The sequence below is a fragment of the Ascaphus truei genome, chromosome 6 (assembly GCF_040206685.1).
Source record: "Ascaphus truei isolate aAscTru1 chromosome 6, aAscTru1.hap1, whole genome shotgun sequence".
In the NCBI taxonomy this organism is placed as follows: Eukaryota; Metazoa; Chordata; class Amphibia; order Anura; family Ascaphidae; genus Ascaphus; species Ascaphus truei.
The window spans coordinates 35,320,323-35,339,207 of record NC_134488.1 but is presented as its reverse complement, the minus strand read 5'-3'; the positions used below and the strand labels follow the sequence as shown (position 1 = coordinate 35,339,207).

General features: G+C 45.0%; 2 protein-coding genes and 1 long non-coding RNA gene across 3 annotated transcripts in view; all 3 read right to left on the bottom strand.

Annotated features, from left to right (window-relative positions):
- Positions 1-18,885, bottom strand: part of LOC142496898 (pancreatic secretory granule membrane major glycoprotein GP2-like) — a 129,697-nt gene that overhangs the window by 62,356 nt on the left and 48,456 nt on the right. The window lies entirely within an intron of this gene.
- The window catches only part of LOC142498033 (uncharacterized), a 448,291-nt gene that overhangs the window by 398,089 nt on the left and 31,317 nt on the right, over positions 1-18,885 (bottom strand). The window lies entirely within an intron of this gene.
- Positions 12,065-16,409, bottom strand: LOC142496902 (uncharacterized). The gene is made up of 3 exons (XR_012802130.1): positions 16,290-16,409; positions 12,766-12,801; positions 12,065-12,581 (listed from the first exon to the last, which is right to left on the bottom strand). It is a non-coding gene; the product is annotated as an uncharacterized LOC142496902 (long non-coding RNA).

The window sequence follows — 18,885 nt, the reverse complement described above, 5'->3', positions numbered from 1 at the left end:
ATCCAGAAGGTACTAGAGGAGGCGATTCGCAGACAGAAGGTGCAAGCGGACTGCCATCGCCGAGATGTGCCTAACTTCAAACCAGGGGACAAGGTATGGCTCTCGTCTAAAAACGTTAAGCTGAAGTCTCCAAGCCCTAAACTAGCCCCTAGGTACCTGGGTCCATTTACCATGTTGGAACAGTCTAACCCTGTTGCGTATCGGCTTCAGCTTCCTCGATCTATGAAGATACCCTCAGTTTTTCATTTCTCCCGTCTGAAACCCGTGTCCCATAGCCCACGATTTCACAAGAAGTCTTCTATTCCCAAGCCTGTGATAGTACAGGGCCAAAAAGAATATGAAGTTCAATCTATTATAGATTCGAGAAAGGGTAGGGGATCTGTCCAGTACCTGGTCCACTGGAGGGGTTTTGGACCCGAGGAGAGGTCATGGATACCTCATCACCAAATCCACGCTCTCAGGTTGTTGAAGCTCTTCCATGCCAGGCACCCCCACAAGTCATATTGGAGACGTCCTGAGGCCGCTCCTCAAGGGGGGTTACTGTAAGGAATCGGGGAATACCTGTGCGGAATCGGGGAACACGTCCTTTGCGACGTGTTCCCTCCTTACCTGTCACCGCACAGACCTCCACTCTGGCACCAGCGCGTGCGCGCAACCCCACTCTACACTCTACTTACAGAGCGTGCGCACGCACAGCTCTTCTATGCTGCCCCTCGGATGCGCCGCGCTTCTCTTCTGATAGATCTAAGGTGGCGTATATTATCGCTCTATTGACCGGAGACGCCTTGGTATGGGCATCCCCCATCTGGGAGCACAGACCTGAGCTTATCCAAGACTTCCCACGCTTCAGGAAAGAATTTAAGCAGGTCTTCGACACTCCTCGCCGTAAGATTACTGCTGCTTCTTCTTTATTTCACATTCCACAGGGTCACAGATCGGTTGCAAGATACGCTCTGGAATTTCGGACCATCGTGGCAGAGACAGGCTGGAACGATGAGACGTTATCAGCAGCCTTCTGGCAAGGTCTCGCCGAGACATTAAAGAATTAATTAGCTGCTCAAGAAAGACCCACGGTACTCGAGGATCTTATTTCCAACGAAATTTCATTCCATGACCTTAAAATCAACAAAGATACAGATAATGCCATTCAGATAAGTGTTTAGAAAAAGCAGGGCTACTAACAACTTTCTTCTGGTCCAAAGCCAACACCCGCGATCCCTTATATCAGGCATCCCTACAGTACGTGTCAGTACCTCCGACTGAGGAGAAACTGTTCGACTGAAATATATTTTAAAATGAAAGCTAAAGATCTGAAAGAACGGTTTCTCAATTGTGGCTACTCTCTGAATACTTTGAAAAGGTCGAACCAACTAGCAATGTAACAGAGACTCAACAGCAGACAGAGACCCAACAGATCAGATTCATTGGCACTTATAATCGCTGTTGGCATCAGATCAAATCTATTTTTCATACACACTGGCATGTCTTAAAATCTGATGATGACTTAGATAAAGTTCTAAAATATACTCTTAGTATCACCAGCAAACGATCAAAGAACCTTTGTGATATACTAGTTCACAGTCACTTTGCACTAAACCCAACACATTAGGGTTAAGATCCACACTTAAAGGATCCTTTTGTCGCAATAAGTATGTATGTATGTATGTATGTATGTCTTTATTTGTATAGCGCCATAAAATGTACATAGTGCTTCACAGTAGTAATACATGTCATATAAATAACAAATATAAATAACAGATCATGGGAATAAGTGCTTCAGACATACTGTAAAAGTAACATTAAGGAAGGAGTCCCTGCTCCGAGGAGCTTACAATCTAATTGGTAGGTAGGGAGAACGTACAGAGACAGTAGGAGGGAATACTAGTAAGTGCGTCTGCAGGTGGCCAAGCTTTGTGTCATGTGTCCATGATTATCCAGTGCTACTCATATGCTTCTTTAAGCAGATGTGTCTTAAGGTGGGTCTTAAAGGTGGATAGCGAGGGGGCTAGTCGGGTATTGAGGGGAAGGGCATTCCAGAGGTGTGGGGCAGAAAGTGAGAAAGGTTTAAGGCGGGAGAGAGCTTTAGATACAAAGGGGGTAGTAAGAAGACTTCCTTGAGAAGAACGCAAGAGTCGTGATGGTGCATAGCGAGAAATTAGGGCTGAGATGTAATGAGGGGCAGAAGAATGTAAAGCTTTAAAAGTGAGCAGTAGAATTGAGTGTGAGATACGCGATTTAATTGGAAGCCAGGAGAGGGATTTCAGCAGGGGAGACGCTGAGACAGATTTAGGAAAGAGTAGAGTGATTCTGGCAGCAGTGTTTAGGATAGATTGTAGGGGAGACAGGTGAGAGGTAGGCAGGCCGGACAGCAGGAGGTTGCAGTAATCGAGATGTGAGAGAATGAGGGCCTGAGTCAGAGTTTTAGCAGTTGAGTAACAGAGGAAAGGGCGTATCTTTGTGATATTGCGGAGGAAAAAGCGACAAGTTTTAGAAACGTTTTGAATATGAGAGGAGAATGAGAGAGAGGAATCAAGTGTGACCCCTAGGCAGCGTGCTTGGGCTACTGGGTGAATGATCGTATTTCCAATAGCAATGTGGAAGGATGTAGTAGGGCCAGGTTTGGGAGGTAGTATAAGGAGCTCTGTTTTTGCCATGTTAAGTTTCAGTCGGCGGATGGCCATCCAGGATGATATTCCAGAGAGGCATTCAGAAACTTTGGTCTGTATAGCAGGTGTAAGGTCAGGGGTTGAAAGGTAAATTTGTGTGTCGTCAGCATAGAGGTGATATTTAAACCCAAAAGATGTGATTAGGTCACCTAGAGAGAGTGTGTAGAGAGAAAAGAGAAGGGGTCCCAGGACAGAGCCCTGGGGTACCCCCACAGAGAGATCAATAGAGGAGGAGGAGGTGTTAGCAAAAGAGACACTGAAGGTACGATGGGAGAGGTAAGAGGAGATCCAGGATAAAGCTTTGTTCCGAATACCAAGAGTATGGAGAATGTGAAGGAGAAGAGGGTGGTCCACGGTGTCGAATGCTGCAGAGAGGTCGAGTAATATGAGCAGAGTGTAATGACCTCTGTCTTTGGCAGCGTGGAGGTCGTCAGTTATTTTAGTGAGGGCTGTTTCAGTAGAGTGAGCAGTGCGGAAGCCAGATTGTAGAGGGTCTAGTACAGAATAGGTGTTGAGAAAGTGTAGCAATCGAGAGAATACAAGACGTTCAAGGAGTTTGGAGGCAAAAGGCAGGAGGGAGACAGGTCGATAGTTAGAAGGACAGGTAGGGTCAAGCTTGCTGTTTTTGAGTAATGGTATAACGGTTGCATGCTTGAAGGATGAAGGAAAGGTACCAGAGTAGAGGGAAGACTTAAAGATCTGTGTGAGCATAGGGATTATAGAAGGAGCAAGAGGTTTTAGGAGATGGGAGGGAATGGGATCAAGAGGGCAAGTGGTAGAGGGAGAAGAGGAGATCAGCAGTGATACATCCTCCTCCGAGATAGCAGAAAAAGAGTCAAGAAAGACAGGAGGAGAGTTGGGAAGCATTGTGGGATGGGAGGAGGCAACAGATGGGATGTTCTGCCGTATGGACTCCACCTTTTTCTTAAAAAAGTCAGCAAAGTCCTGAGGTGAGATGGAGGAAGAAGAGGAGGCAGCTGAGGGTGGTCTGAGTAGAGAGTCAAAGACAGAAAAGAGACGGCGTGGATTAGACTTGTGTGTGTTGATTAGTGATGAAAAGTAGGTTTGTTTAGCCTGAAAGAGGGCAGAGTTGAAACAGGATAGCATAAATTTGTAGTGAATGAAGTCTGCGAGCGTATGAGATTTCCTCCAGAGGCGTTCAGAGGAACGAGTGGAGGAACGCAGCATGCGTGTGTGGGAGTTTAGCCAGGGTCTGGGGTTAGAAGGGCGAGGACGGCAGAGAGAAAGTGGGGCATGAAGATCAAGAGAGGAAGATAAGGCAGAGTTGTAGTTCCTGACCAGGTTGTCAGGGTCTGAAGCAGAACTGAGAGAGGAGAGGGAGGAGCGTAAAGTGGAATCAAGAGCTGGTAGGTTAATAGAGCGCAGGTTTCTGCAAAAACGAGGGCGAGATGGAGATGGAGATGGAGAGAAGCGAGATAGAGAGAATGAGATGATGGTCAGAGAGAGGAAAAGGGGAAATGGAGAAATCGGAGAGAGAGAAGTTCTTAGTGAAAACCAGGTCTAAGTAGTGGCCATCCTTGTGGGTGCTGGCTGCAGTCCACTGTTGAAGGCCAAAAGAAGAGGTTAGAGAAAGAAAGCGGGAAGCCCAAGGGAGAGAGGGGTCATCAATGTGGCAGTTGAAGTCCCCAAGGAGAAGAACAGGGGAGTCTGAGGAGAGAAAGAAAGAGAGCCAGGATTCAAAGTGAGAGAGAAAGGCAGAAGGGGGATGAGTAGAGGAAGGTGGGCGATAGATGACCGCCACATGGACCGGGAGAGGAGAGAAGATCTGGACTGTGTGAGCCTCGAAGGAGGGAAAAGCAAGAGAGGGGGGAATAGAAACTGTTCTGTAACGGCAGAGAGAGGAGAGCAGGAGCCCCACGCCTCCACCCCTGCCACCAGGGCGTGGAGTGTGGGAGAAGGAAAGGCCACCATAGGAGAGGGCAAGTGCAAAGCTTACACACACATGCTACCAACTAAAGAGTTTTCAAATAGTGAACATTTTTTATTACGCACTTCATACAGTAAACTGCAGGACTAACAATGTAATATACCTCATTACTTGTAAGTTCAGGCTTATGTATGTAGGCAAGACAATAAAGGAACTGAGGAGACGTCTCATGGAGCACATTCATGCCATTCTCAATTAACAGGACAGCCCAGTACATGTCATTCAACATCAGCAGCCTAACATTGGTGGCACTGACCACCTCACTAGTGCAATGAGAGGGTGAGACATGGACAACCTTCTATTCTGACCACCTCACTAGTGCAATGAGAGGGTGAGACATGGACAACCTTCTATACTGACCACCTCACTAGTGCAATGAGAGGGCGAGACATGGACAACCGTCTATTAAGAAATGAATCAGAATTAATTTACCATCTTAAAACCCTTAATCCGCATGGCTTGAATCAAGGGTTCACTAACACACCGTTCTTCATTTAGCAAGACATTCTGTCCATTACTCTACTATCTAATAATACAAATGTAGTAATGCTATAACTATGATGGAGTCATTATATGACTTTAATATAGGAACATACCTCATGTCAAGACATTACTTATCCACATTCACCATACTTTATTATCCCTGTTGCTGCACAGAATATATTGAATCTGTTCCCAGCCATACATAAAAATCATATCAAAGTGATTAAAATAGCTCTTAAAGCTGCAGTTCAGCCTTTTTTTTTTTTTTTTTTACTCCAATAGTTTTATGTGGGCAATCTCTAATTACCTAAAGAACTGCATACAGTAGCTGCCGGTCAATTCGTTCTCCGTCTATTGATCGGCAAAGTTTGACGACATCTTTAAATATGGGGAATGTAAATCGTTGCTACAGGAACAAGCATGCTTGTTAAAATAGAATACAAGAAAATTGGTCTTTCAAAGTTGTTTTGTTTAAAACAGAAAATGCTAAAAGTATTTTTTCTTACTACAGAACTGATTTATTAAAAAAAACACACATGCAGGATATTGCCTGAACTGCAGCTTTAAGTAAATAGCATCATCTATATTATATGCAATTTTACAGAGATGGCATTACTATCTTTTAGAGTCAGTTAAGTGGTTAACACACACTGGCTTGGGTCTGCTACATTTTAATTTACAGGTGTAATCTGCTGCGATGGCTATTTTCCCATTGTAAACCATAGGAGACACATCATTGGTTACCAGTAGCCTCATAATCATAGCCATGGCAACGGAAAGCTATTTAAAGCTGGCTCTCCCTGCAATCTGTTACTCATCCCCTGATGAAGCTGCGTATGTGAGCGAAACGCGTAGGGCGTCATAATGCTATGATGTCATAATTAGGACGTGAATTACATCTCAGGCAGAGGCAGCGTGATATCGCTGTGTCGCTAGGACAAGAGATTATTGTGACTTTTACTTAGGAATCTGCTCGCAATGTACAGTATCTTACTCCAGCAGCAAGAGTAGCTATCAGAGGCCGGGTATTTTGCTGCCTATGATACATTGTTGCAATCGCTAACTATGAGAGGTAACTAATGCAGCTCTATCCAGAACCGTGCTTCATCCATCCACAGGCTGCTTGTCCTCATCTGATGGTCCCATTCAGGATAGCATTTATCCTTGCTCCTTGTCCAGCCTATTTGCTCTATGCACAGGAATATCCTTCTCTCACTCATTATATACTCAGATAGAAGGTGACCAGTGTTGCTTTTAAACCTACTAAGGTATATTAAATCCCTGGCTCTGTCCCTATTGTTATTTTTGGCATTTTGGGGTATTTAACCTACTGGCTAACTATTTACGCATATAGATTTACCAGCCAGTCTGAACACAGCCACAACAGGTTATCAATTGAGCTCCTTGTTCCATCCTGTTTTTTAACTTATTTTGACACTTTCATTATAGTTCACTGCACGAGTGTTACACTGCGTATGCCGGTTCAGTTTAATATTAGCTTCTTATTTTAATTATATTCATTAAAAGCTATGTTCTAATTTGTCCAGATGTGCACCTACAACACAATTCTTTCAGCTCTTATCACAGAGCTTCCTTTTAGTACTTCGTAGTTAGGAGGTACTGAGACTTTGTGCAGTGTGCAGGAGTCAGATGAAAACCCATGAATATCACCACTGGTTTCCTTTAAATCTTTGCTAGGAATGTAAAAGGGATATTTTCCACACACAGACCCTTGGCAATACATTTTTGAACTACAGTAGCATAAACGTCTGTGAAGAAATGCATACGGTCCTTGAACAAGTACAGGCAGTCCTCGGTTATCCAACGGAATCGGTTCTGGAAGTAGCGTTGGATAGTGACACCGCTGTAAAGTGAGTCCCATGTTCATCAGTGGCGGTGAGCGTTGGATAACGCATTCCGGCATCGAAAAACGGCCCATAGGGTTGCATTGTAAAGCGTTGGATATGCCATTAGTTGGATAACGAGGACTACCTGTACCCGGTATTATACCCAAGAACATCATGGACTGAAGGGGAATAAGAGGCAGTTCTGTGATGTTTACATTGAAAGGCAGATTGTCTAGCAATGACAGGATCGCTTTGTCTTCGCTTAATAACAAAAGATTGTCTAAATATATGAGTAAAGTGATGCCTCAGAGGAACCATTTCTTGTGAAGGTGCAGTATATGGAGCCTCGGAAAGGCCAAATACCCTCACTGTCCATTGACACATCTAGCTTTTTCAACTGAATCTGAAGTCACCTGTGACTTGGTTACATTTGGATAGACTACAAAGCATCCTTTAAGTCTGTTTTGTATTGCAAAATAACCAAGATGCATCAGAATGGGAAGATCCAATCTTCCATCATGGACCTTTTTGGTTATATGAATTGGTTCAAGTACTGCGTGGTAAGACCCATCTGATTTATTAATTTTAATGGGAAATAGATGACTGATCTTACCTTTTTTTGGTCTTGTCGTCTAGTCGCCTTTGTTTTTCTCCAGAACACTCGGTGGAATAGGGTCTTAAAATGAACTCCAGTTCCTGAAAGACCGATAAGGGGAATGTGTAAGGGGAAGAGAAAGACCTCTCATCTCTAATCTGTGTACCCACTTATCTGTGGGGATCGCCTCCTATTATGTTGATTGACCCAGGAAAGGAAGGGGACCGTGACAGTAAGGGAGTTAATGAGTGAGGTGCTTTGCTGCTAACATAGCACCCTCAGTTAGCGCTTGCTGCAGTGCAATCTGCCTCTCTGCCCAATATAAGGTAGAAAGGACAGCACAGCCTGGAGAGGGTAAGCAGGGGGAAACTGCTGGACTGATTCTAGATATGTAGAGTGCTGGAAGCCACTAATGTGAGTAAGGCTCGGACAGGGTATATAGGAGGGAACGTGTAAGGTAGCACCAGGCATGTTATTTTGTTTGTAGATTTTGAGTTCTGTAAATATGTCTGTGCTGCAATAAAGGCTGCTCTGAAGAATGGTTGGTTTTAAGCCTCTGCCTGCGTGGTGTCTGAATCTACAACACAGCCCTGAAACCACCATGTTACAGGGACCGAGGAAGGGGATTGAAAGTACTTACCATAGGAACTTATGTGTTTGCTGAATTGCTCTCTAGTTGCTGGCCTCACATCGGAGCACTTTTGACTGAACCCTGGCTATTAAATGCCTGGGACAGCCCCTCTTTTATAAAAAATAAATGTGCACTTTTTGCTGACATCTAAGATTTCCCCTAATTTCAGAAACAGATTTCCGGTCTTTGTATCTGGATTTTACCTCGAGTAGTAAACCTGGGCAAAATAAATGCGAGTTCTCCAAATTCGGGCATACGATAACTTTGGGTGCTACGTCTGCCTATCCAGCAGCTCTAAGCCACCTGGACCTTCTAATATTGGAAACATAGATAAAAGCCTGTCCATAATTAAGGATGCCCTAGTGATTTTGGATGCTGGCAGGACTGATGGAGGATAATATCTCAGAGATGTAAGCCCAGAAGCGCAGGATGAGTCTCACCGGTCTCATGCAGGACACTCAGTGGCTGATCTCCAAATCCCTCTCCCTCACCCCATTCTCAGGGTCCTATTCTGTAGCTTCAATAAAATCACTGCCACAATGAATGTTTTGGCATGACCTACCTCACGGTCTGACGTTTGTGTTATCACTGTATTCAGAAACAATTATCACCAGATAATAAATTATCACCAGGTGTCAGATACTGTGAGGTAGGTAAATGCCAAACCGTTCGGGATAGCAGTGTCCTCATCTCTGTCTTTTTTTTAATTCTGCCACTGTGGTCTGCCTGCAGTCTGTAAGAGCTGCACAGAGAGAGAGAGAGCTGCATCTCCCTGCACAGAGAGAGAGAGAGAGCTGCATCTCCCTGCACAGCTCTTACTGGTGATCTCCCTGCAGAGAGAGAGCTGCATCTCCCTGCACAGCTCTTACTGGCGATCTCCCTGCACAGAGAGAGCTGCATCTCCCTGCACAGCTTTTACAGGCCATCACACTGTTTTTATTTTATTTTAATAACCCAATATTGAAGCAGGGGGTCTCCAGAGATGAACTGCATTAATTTCGTCCTATGGGACCCCCTGCTTCCTGAGTTACAGGTGCCGGTATTTCCCGATCATGTGGCACAGTAGATTTAAACAATGTAGGGAGATACAAGCTCCCCATACCGGGGCCTGTAACTCGGGAAGCAGGGGTCCCCGAGGCTGAAATTAATGTCGTTCAGCTCCGGAAAACCCCTGTTTCAATATTGTGTTATTAAAATAATATAAAAATAGCTTCATTACCTTAGTGTCTAGTACCTGGTTTGTTGGGGGTAGAGGGGGTGGGTGAAGTGCAGTTTCCCAGGGTGGGTTAGGCTTACCGGGAAGGATGCGGGAAGGGTTAACCCCTTAATTATCTTAGCAGTTACTACCGCTAAGGTATTGAAGGGGTTAACCCCTCCCGCTATCCACCCGAGAGTCGTAACCACCCACCCCGGGGCAACTACCACTTTCACCGAAACTCTCTACCTCCAATAAACATTAAAATACAAGACAACCAATACTATAAAATACACCCATTGATTGCCATTGCGGTTAACTATACCCGTCAATGGGAGCATAGATAACCCCCAAAAAATGAATGGGCACCCTACCACCCGCCCCCTCTACCCCCAACACATACAGTACAGTAATGGGCAAAATCCCTATTATCCAGATATGCATAACAGCACATTTGCTCATTAAAAATAAAACATTACCCAGACAGCATATAGTAAATTAAAGCTGTACTTACCCCTGCCAGGATGAAGGCTGCCTTCATTCTCATCTTCGGCCTTCTTGTCCACCGTGGGCAGCAAGATTAAAATAAAAAAACTGATAATTTACTATGTGCTGACTGGATAATGTTTTATTTTTAATGGGCAAATTCGCTATTATTCAGATCTGGATAATAGTGGATTTGACCATTACTGCACTGTAAGTGTTGGGGGTGGGGGTTTGTTGGGGGTAGAGAGGGAGGGTAGTAAGGGCCTATTCTTTGCTATTGGGATTATTTTTGCTCCCATTGAGTGCATAGGTAACCACATTGACAATCAATGGGTGTAGGCCTAAACACCCATCCTGGGCAACTTCAACCTTCACCAACCCCTCTACCCCCAACAAACCGGGCACTGGTATTTAACCCCTTCATTATCTTAGCAGTTAGCCGCTAAGGTAATAAAGCTGCGTATAAATGTATTTTTATTACATGGGATGAAAGCAGAGGGTCTCCGGATCTGGTATTAATACGCGCCAGCTCCGGAGACTCCCGGCTTCAACCTGATGCAGTAAAAATAAAAACAAATTTCCAGAGTCACCTCACGGATGCCTCGTCGTGCGAGTTGCCGCCGCGATGTTGATATCGGAGCTACCCGAATGCGCGTTTGAGCATTTTTTGAGCTTCTGCTCAGCTTGCCTGAGGGAATTGCTATCGATCGAGAAGAAGCAAGTCTTGAGTGGGTCTGGCAACTTATTGGAGCTTTCTGAATAGCTACACTTGCAAACTCACTCGAGAAGTGTCCCAAACTGTTGATAGCTCCCTTTTCGAAGCTACTAGAATAGACACCTCCGTCTTTTTTTTGTTTTACTGCCCTTTTTAACCTCGTCTCTACTTCTATACGGATTTCTTCTGAGTAAAGAGAGTGTACAAGATCCCACTATCTTTTATGGCAGAGATCTCAATCTCAGCCCTCAAGAGCCACCAACAGGCCAAGTTTTATGGATATCCCTACTTCAGCACAGGTGTCTCAATCAGTGGCTCAGCAGAAGACTGAGCCACTGATTGAGCCTCCTGTGCTGAAGCAAGGATATCACCAATACATGAACCTGCTGGTCACCATTGAGGTCTGGACTTGACCAGTTTTTGGTGGTCCTTCAGGACTGAGTATGAGACCCCTGATCTCGGGCCCCCTCCCCCCAACCCTTCTTTCTTTGTCTTGACACTGATTTATCCATCTCCATCCTTGCTCATCCCTTCTATTGAGGTTGTATTTAGAGACACATCACTGGGGGTGATGTGACAATGAGATGGGGTATTAGTTTACTCTTCCCCCGCTCTTGAGTTTTCAGTTGTATCTTTCGACTTTGTAGTGACTTTCATCTTGATGTGGATAGGAGTATAGAGAGATACTTTATCTTTTCATTGTCCCTGAGCCAGCCTCTTTTGCACCTGCCTGGTTAGCAGTTTGGCTGGTGAAATCTGTATACAAATGTAATATAGTTTTGAGACAGTTAATTATATTTCCCAGTCGTGGCTACTTTTCCAATTGCCCTTTTTTTATGGGGTTGTGCTATTTGATCACAACAATATCCCTTTTTTAATTTATTTCGCTGTGGGCTATTTTAATTTGTTTTACATTTAGTATTATTTTTAGTAACATACAATACTGATAAAAGTAAAGGGTTGTGTGCTCAGCATGGGCACAGGTACGCATAAATTTATTAAGGATCCAGGAGTGCTAATAACAGGGTGTCGTCATCTTTTTAGCAATTGATGTTTGTTTCTTTTCTGTTTGCACCACTGCAACCTCTGGAAACATTTGTTTTCTAGTTTACTTCATGGGAGCCCTATATTGTATTGATCCTATACACTGCAATTGTATAGAAGTCACAAACGTCATGTATTGTAGGATCCCATCAGGCTTAAATTACGATTTTCCAATCACTGCAATCAAAGCCGGATCAATCTCTGGCACCAGAATCCCTTGCACATCAGGAATGCCAATATGACATTTCAGGACCATCCCATCTTCTTTGATTAAAGGGACCAACCTGAAGGACAATTTTGTCAAATGGGAAACCTCTGAACGTCACTATAAGAAGTCTGTGACACTTTTTAGTATAAGGAGATGTCACTGTGACACTGTCACTATAAGAAGTCTGTGACCCAATCATTACAATGACACATGGATCTCAGAATAACTAATGGAGCAGACCAGATATTGCATATAATGTAAATATATTTATTTCAAAGAAGAGAAGAGGTTAAATACATTCAATTTGCAGGTAAAGTCTCATTACGTCCGGTCCGTACCACGGGTCAGAACAAAGAATAATATGCACAGAGCTGAGGCACAGGACCGGGGGGAGGAGCTGAAATACACAGCCCATCTCAGCAGACCCCCTCAGAAGTGTGAGAGCCTGGTCTGTGTGCTGGGGAGGGAGGAAAGGAAGAGACTCAGCCCCCCCAGCCTGGGGCAGATAATCACAGGATGCCCCATTCACCCCGGAGTCTGAGAGGAGCCTCCTCCTCACAGCCCCATATGATAAATACATTCCCAGTCTGGTGAAGAAGAATAAATTATTCCCAGTCCCTCAGAATAAAGCCTTGATTATGAGAAGCCCAGAACCTGCTCCTGTAACACCCAGCTCAGCAGACTGAGCGCCAGGAGTCTCCTCAGAAGAGTTTAGTGCACAGAGGTCCGAGCAGGGAGGCGGCCAGCACAGCCCAGGATACGGCTACAGAGGGAGAGAGGGAGGAGGTTATATTGTTGGAAGGAGGAACAGTGACAATGTGTCATAAAGACAGCAGGTTAGATCACGTTATATACCCAGTGATTATGTCATAAAGACAGAAAGTTACATCACATACCCAGAGTAACAAGGCTCCCATGAGCAGGTCTGTGACTGGGAATAATCTTACCTGTGTGGGACCCAGAGCTGCTGTAACTGTTATCACCTGAAAAGAAACATTAACATTTAATTAATGATTATCATGATTATAAGGAGGAAGCTGTGAGTAACTGGGTAATAGTGGGAAAGGGCTGAGGCGCGCTTACGCTCGGCACTGAGCCCCTGCAGCCGCATTGAGAGCGGCTTTAGCAGGGGCTCGCTTACGCTTCCGCAAGCGTGCGGAAGCATAAGCCTTACCAAAATTTTAAATTCAAGCGCTCGAGGGAGAACCAGCTCCGTGACGTCACAGGCCCCCCCAGCCCCTCGACATGCCCCTGGATGGTGCACGGACCAAGGCCAGGGAAAGCACCCACTTTCCCTCAGCCTCCGCGCGCCTCAGCATGGCTGCAGTCCTATGGACGCAGCCTAACAGTGAGGAGAGACCCTGAGATAACATGTATCAGTGAGAAGAGACCCTGAGATAACATGTAACAGTGAGGAGAGGCCCTGAGATAACATGTAACCGTGAGGAGAGACCCTGAGATAACATGTAACAGTGAGGAGAGATCCTGAGATAACATGTAACAGTGAGGAGAGACCCTGAGATAACATGTAACAGTGAGGGGAGACCCTGAGATAACATGTAACAGTGAGGAGAGATCCTGAGATAACATGTAACAGTGAGGAGAGACCCTGAGATAACATGTAACAGTGAGGAGAGACCCTGAGATAACATGTAGCAGTGAGGAGAGACCGTGAGATAACATGTAACAGTGAGGAGAGACCCTGAGATAACATGTAACAGTGAGGAGAGACCCTGAGATAACATGTAACAGTGAGGAGAGACCCTGAGATAACATGTAACAGTGAGGGGAGACCCTGAGATAACATGTAACAGTGAGGAGAGACCCTGAGATAACATGTAACAGTGAGGAGAGACCCTGAGATAACATGTAACAGTGAGGAGAGACCCTGAGATAACATGTAACAGTGAGGAGAGACCCTGAGATAACATGTAACAGTGAGGAGAGACCCTGAGATAACATGTAACAGTGAGGAGAGACCCTGAGATAACATGTAACAGTGAGGAGACCCTGAGATGACATGTAACAGTGAGAGGAGACCCTGAGATAACATATAACAGTGAGGAGAGACCCTAAGATAACATGTAACAGTGAGGGGAGACCCTGAGATAACATGTAACAGTGAGGGGAGACCCTGAGATAACATGTAACAGTGAGGAGAGACCCTGAGATAACATGTAACAGTGAGGAGAGACCCTGAGATAACATGTAGCAGTGAGGAGAGACCCTGAGATAAAATATAACAGTGAGGAGAGACCCTGAGATAACATGTAGCAGTGAGGAGAGACCCTGAGATAACATGTAACAGTGAGGAGGGACCCTGAGATAACATGTAGCAGTGAGGAGAGACCCTGAGATAACATGTAACAGTGAGGAGCAGAGACCTTGAAATAACATGTAACAGTGAGGAGCAGAAAGCCTTAGATAACATGTAATCATGAGGAGCAGAAACCCTGAGATAACATGTAGCAGTGAGGAGAGACCCTGAGATAACATGTAACAGTGTGGAGAGACCCTGAGATAACATGTAACAGTGAGGAGAGACCCTGAGATAACATGTAACAGTGAGGAGATACCCTGAGATAACATGTATCAGTGAGGAGAGACCCTGAGATATCATGTAACAGTGAGCAGAGACCCTGAGATAACATGTAACAGTGAGGAGAGACCCTGAGATAACATGTAACAGTGAGGAGAGCAGGGCAGGGACCCTGAGATAACACGAAACAGTGAGGAGAGACCCTGAGATTACATGTAACAGTGAGGAGAGAAGCTGAGATGACATATAACAGTGAGGAGAGCAGAGACCCTGAGATAACATGTAACAGTGAGGAGAGACCCTGAGATAACATGTAGCAGTGAGGAGAGACCCTGAGATAACATGTAACAGTGAGGAAAGACCCTGAGGTAACGTAACAGTGAGGAGAGACCCTGAGATAACATGTAACAGTGAGGAGAGAAGCTGAGATACCATGTAACAGTGGGGAGAGCAGAGATCCTGAGATAACATGTAGCAGCGAGGAGAGCAGAGACCCTGAGATAACATGTAACAGTAAGGAGAGACCATGATATAACATGTAACAGTGAGGAGAGACCCTGAGGTAACATGTAACAGTGAGGAGAGACCCTGAGATAATATGTAGCAGTGAGGAGAGACCCTGGGATAACATGTAACAGTGAGGAGAGACCTGAGATAACATGTAGCAGTGAGGAGAGCCCCTGAGATAACATGTAACAGTGAGGAGAGACCCTGAGATAACATGTAACAGTGAGGAGAGACCTGAGATAACATGTAGCAGTGAGGAGAGCCCCTGAGATAACATGTAACAGTGAGGAGAGACCCTGAGATAACATGTAACAGTGAGGAGAAACCCTGAGATAACATGTAGCAGTGAGCAGAGACCCTGAGATAACATGTAACAGTGAGGAGAGCAGAAACCCTAAGGTAACATGTAACAGTGAGCAGAGACCCTGAGATAACATGTAAAAGTGAGGAGAGACCCTGAGATAACATGTAACAGTGAGCAGAGCCCTGAGATAACATGTAACAGTGAGGAGAGATCCTGAGATAAAATGTAACAGTGAGGAGAGACCCTGAGATAACATGTAACATTGAGGAGAGACCCTGAGATAACATGTAACAGTGAGGAGAGACCCTGAGATTACATGTAACAGTGGGGAGAGACCCTGAGATAACATGTAACAGTGAGGAGAGATCCTGAGATAAAATGTAACAGTGAGGAGAGACCCTGAGATAACATGTAACAGTGAGGAGAGATCCTGAGATAAAATGTAACAGTGAGGAGAGACCCTGAGATAACATGTAACAGTGAGGGGAGACCCTGAGATAACATGTAAGAGTGAGGAGAGATCCTGAGATAAAATGTAACAGTGAGGAGACCCTGAGATAACATGTAGCAGTGAGGAGAGCCCCTGAGATAACATGTAACAGTGAGGAGAGACCTGAGATAACATGTAGCAGTGAGGAGAGCCCCTGAGATAACATGTAACAGTGAGGAGAGACCCTGAGATAACATGTAACAGTGAGGAGAAACCCTGAGATAACATGTAGCAGTGAGCAGAGACCCTGAGATAACATGTAACAGTGAGGAGAGCAGAAACCCTAAGGTAACATGTAACAGTGAGCAGAGACCCTGAGATAACATGTAAAAGTGAGGAGAGACCCTGAGATAACACGTAACAGTGAGCAGAGCCCTGAGATAACATGTAACAGTGAGGAGAGATCCTGAGATAAAATGTAACAGTGAGGAGAGACCCTGAGATAACATGTAACAGTGAGGAGAGACCCTGAGATAACATGTAACAGTGAGGGGAGACCCTGAGATAACATGTAACAGTGAGGGGAGACCCTGAGATAACATGTAACAGTGAGGAGAGACCCTGAGATAACATGTAACAGTGAGGAGAGACCCTGAGATAGCATGTAACAGTGACACAGACAGGAACTTACCTTCTAAACTCAGAGATATCCCCACTTGTGAGGTCTCTGCACCAGCTGCACGGCCCACGTTACACTGTGAGGAAGGACAGACAGACAGCACGTCATGTTCTAATCCATCTCCTGACAAACCCGCCTTATACGCCCAGAGAAAGCGCTCTCATTGACAAGGGGAAAGGGGCGGAGCTAATTGAAACTGTACGCGAGCAAAGGAACAATCTGGCATGAGCGTTAGGTAGTTTGTCCCTCACAGGACACCTCCCTCCCTATGCCTGGATATAAACGCCTACGGACGGACAGCTTCCTCACTCACTGTGTGTGACCATTTTGAGCCCCTCTGACACGGCGCATGTGTCAGCGCTCTGCAGTGATAATTACATGATGCGAGTCACACACATAATCACACTTTGCATTCTCATGTCCGAGCTGGCTCTGCGATTTCTTGTATATTCTCCCATTTCTCCTGTTTGTACGATGGATAATCTGTGAGCTCAGAGCTCGGGGGTTAATTACACAAGGAGGAAATGTAGAGCTGCGTCATGGGGCCAACATGGGGCGTGAGGGGTTTATTGTGGGACCTTGTTTGTCTGGTCACTTTCACATCACTGAGTGCTGGAGTTTCAGGAACTTTGTATCAATGGTGGGGCAATAAAGCTGCTAGTTACCCCTCTCACTCACTTACCCCAGTACAGGTGCCAGTCTTGTCACACAACCGCACGTCACAGAAGATGAACAGTTTGACTTGATCTTGAAAAGCGAATGAGCTGATTTTGATTCTGGCCTCCAGAGCCGCCCCGTTCACATTTACCTCTGTGTCAACCCCCTGATTTGCCGGACAGCTGTGGATAAAAATACACATGTATGTGACATGACCACTGAGATAACCTGTAAGCAAAAAACCCAGAGGGACCTTTCCCTGAGTGTGTCCGGATCAGTAATGTGTGTAACACACTGAGCCCTTTCCAGAGATTGGCGCCTGATCCCTTATCTCACAGAACGTGTCCCGGGAGAACTGATCGCAGCAGAGGGCAGAATACAGTTTTCCTCAATGTATCATTAACATGTTATTAACATGGGACACAGGTCTCTGGTTACAGAATATTTGGTGTAACAAGATCATAGCCGCGATCCATTCATCCTAAAGACAGATCAGACTTACCCTCCGGTCACAAGCGGCACTTTGTTGACATAGTTGGGGTCATCGGTGGGACTGGCAAAGCATTGCTCCACCCGCAGAGCAAATTTGTCTCCATCCACAAATTGTGTAAACAAGCCCAGGTAGAGATCGGATCCCACGATCACAATGTCAGTATCTTGTATTGGTATAGTGTATCCTTGATCCTTATAAGCAGCCATGGTAATGGGAACTGAGCCCACTCCGTCTGCTGTGAAGATGACGGTGCTGTGAAAACAAAACAGGTCATGTCTGTTATAGGAAGAAACATCTAAAGGTCTATTTATTAATTTTTTACAAATAGCAACTGTGAAACTTGCTTCTGCCCCGTGGCTCCCAATTCTATGTCAAGGCCCCCCCCTCCCTTCCACCCCCTTCCCCCCATCCATCCCTACAAAAGAAATAGCTTCGCCTTTGGGACCCTTGTTCTATATTCAGTGCACTAAACAATATGACTAAGGTGTGGGGTGGGGGCTGGGGACACCCAAAAATTGTTAAACAATAAGATCTCCCCACTGTGGGATAAATATTCATTGGGTTATTGATGCAGGAAAACTGCTTCCTTGCGGTCCTCCTTTCTGAACGCTTGTCACCCTGTGTCCTTATTTGTCTTTGCCCCTTTCTGTATCTCTGAGTTAATGGCTCTATTACACTGAGCCCCTCTTAGGGTCCTCCTGGGTCTTCTTAGGTAGGTAGCCAACAAGGGTGGGAAACACTGTCTTACGCCCAGGGATGTCCATCAGAGACTCTACCACCCTCACTGTTTTATTGTCTGCTACTGTATGTCTGTATGTCTCCTTCCCCTAAGGAACCTTCACCCGGGATCACTAGGCATCTCTTTATCTCCTTCCCCCAAGGAACCTTCACCCAGGATCACTAGGGGTCTCTGTCTCCTTCCCCTAAGGAACCTTCACCCGGGATCACTAGGGGTCTCTTTATCTCCTTCCCCTGGGAATACTAGTATAAATGGACGAATCAGAAAAATGATGAGCTCACAAGACAGTGTGCTCAGTAGAAAACATAGGAGAATGAATTATCAATGCTCAACCTTAATATTCAGTAATGCACAAAACATATACAGTGGTGCATGGGGAATAGGGAACACACTAGTAACAAATGATCAAGAACGATCACAAAAGATTCCCCCTAATTTGCACACAGCTCAATATATCATAGTAGTATCAAAGGAATAATTCCAGAGTTCCATATGGGAAAACAGGTGGTTTAAAAACGCAAAAACAAAAAATTGTTCAATAATTGCTAACTCATCTAAACAAAAACTCTTTATATAATTTTCTGTGTTTTATAAATAAAATCGCTTAAAATTCGAAGCTATGGAGTATGCCCTATATCGTACTCATCTATTTTGTGAATTCAATTTTAGTCAGATGAATCCAACACATTTGTTTATGCCACATCTATTTAGGCTATCTT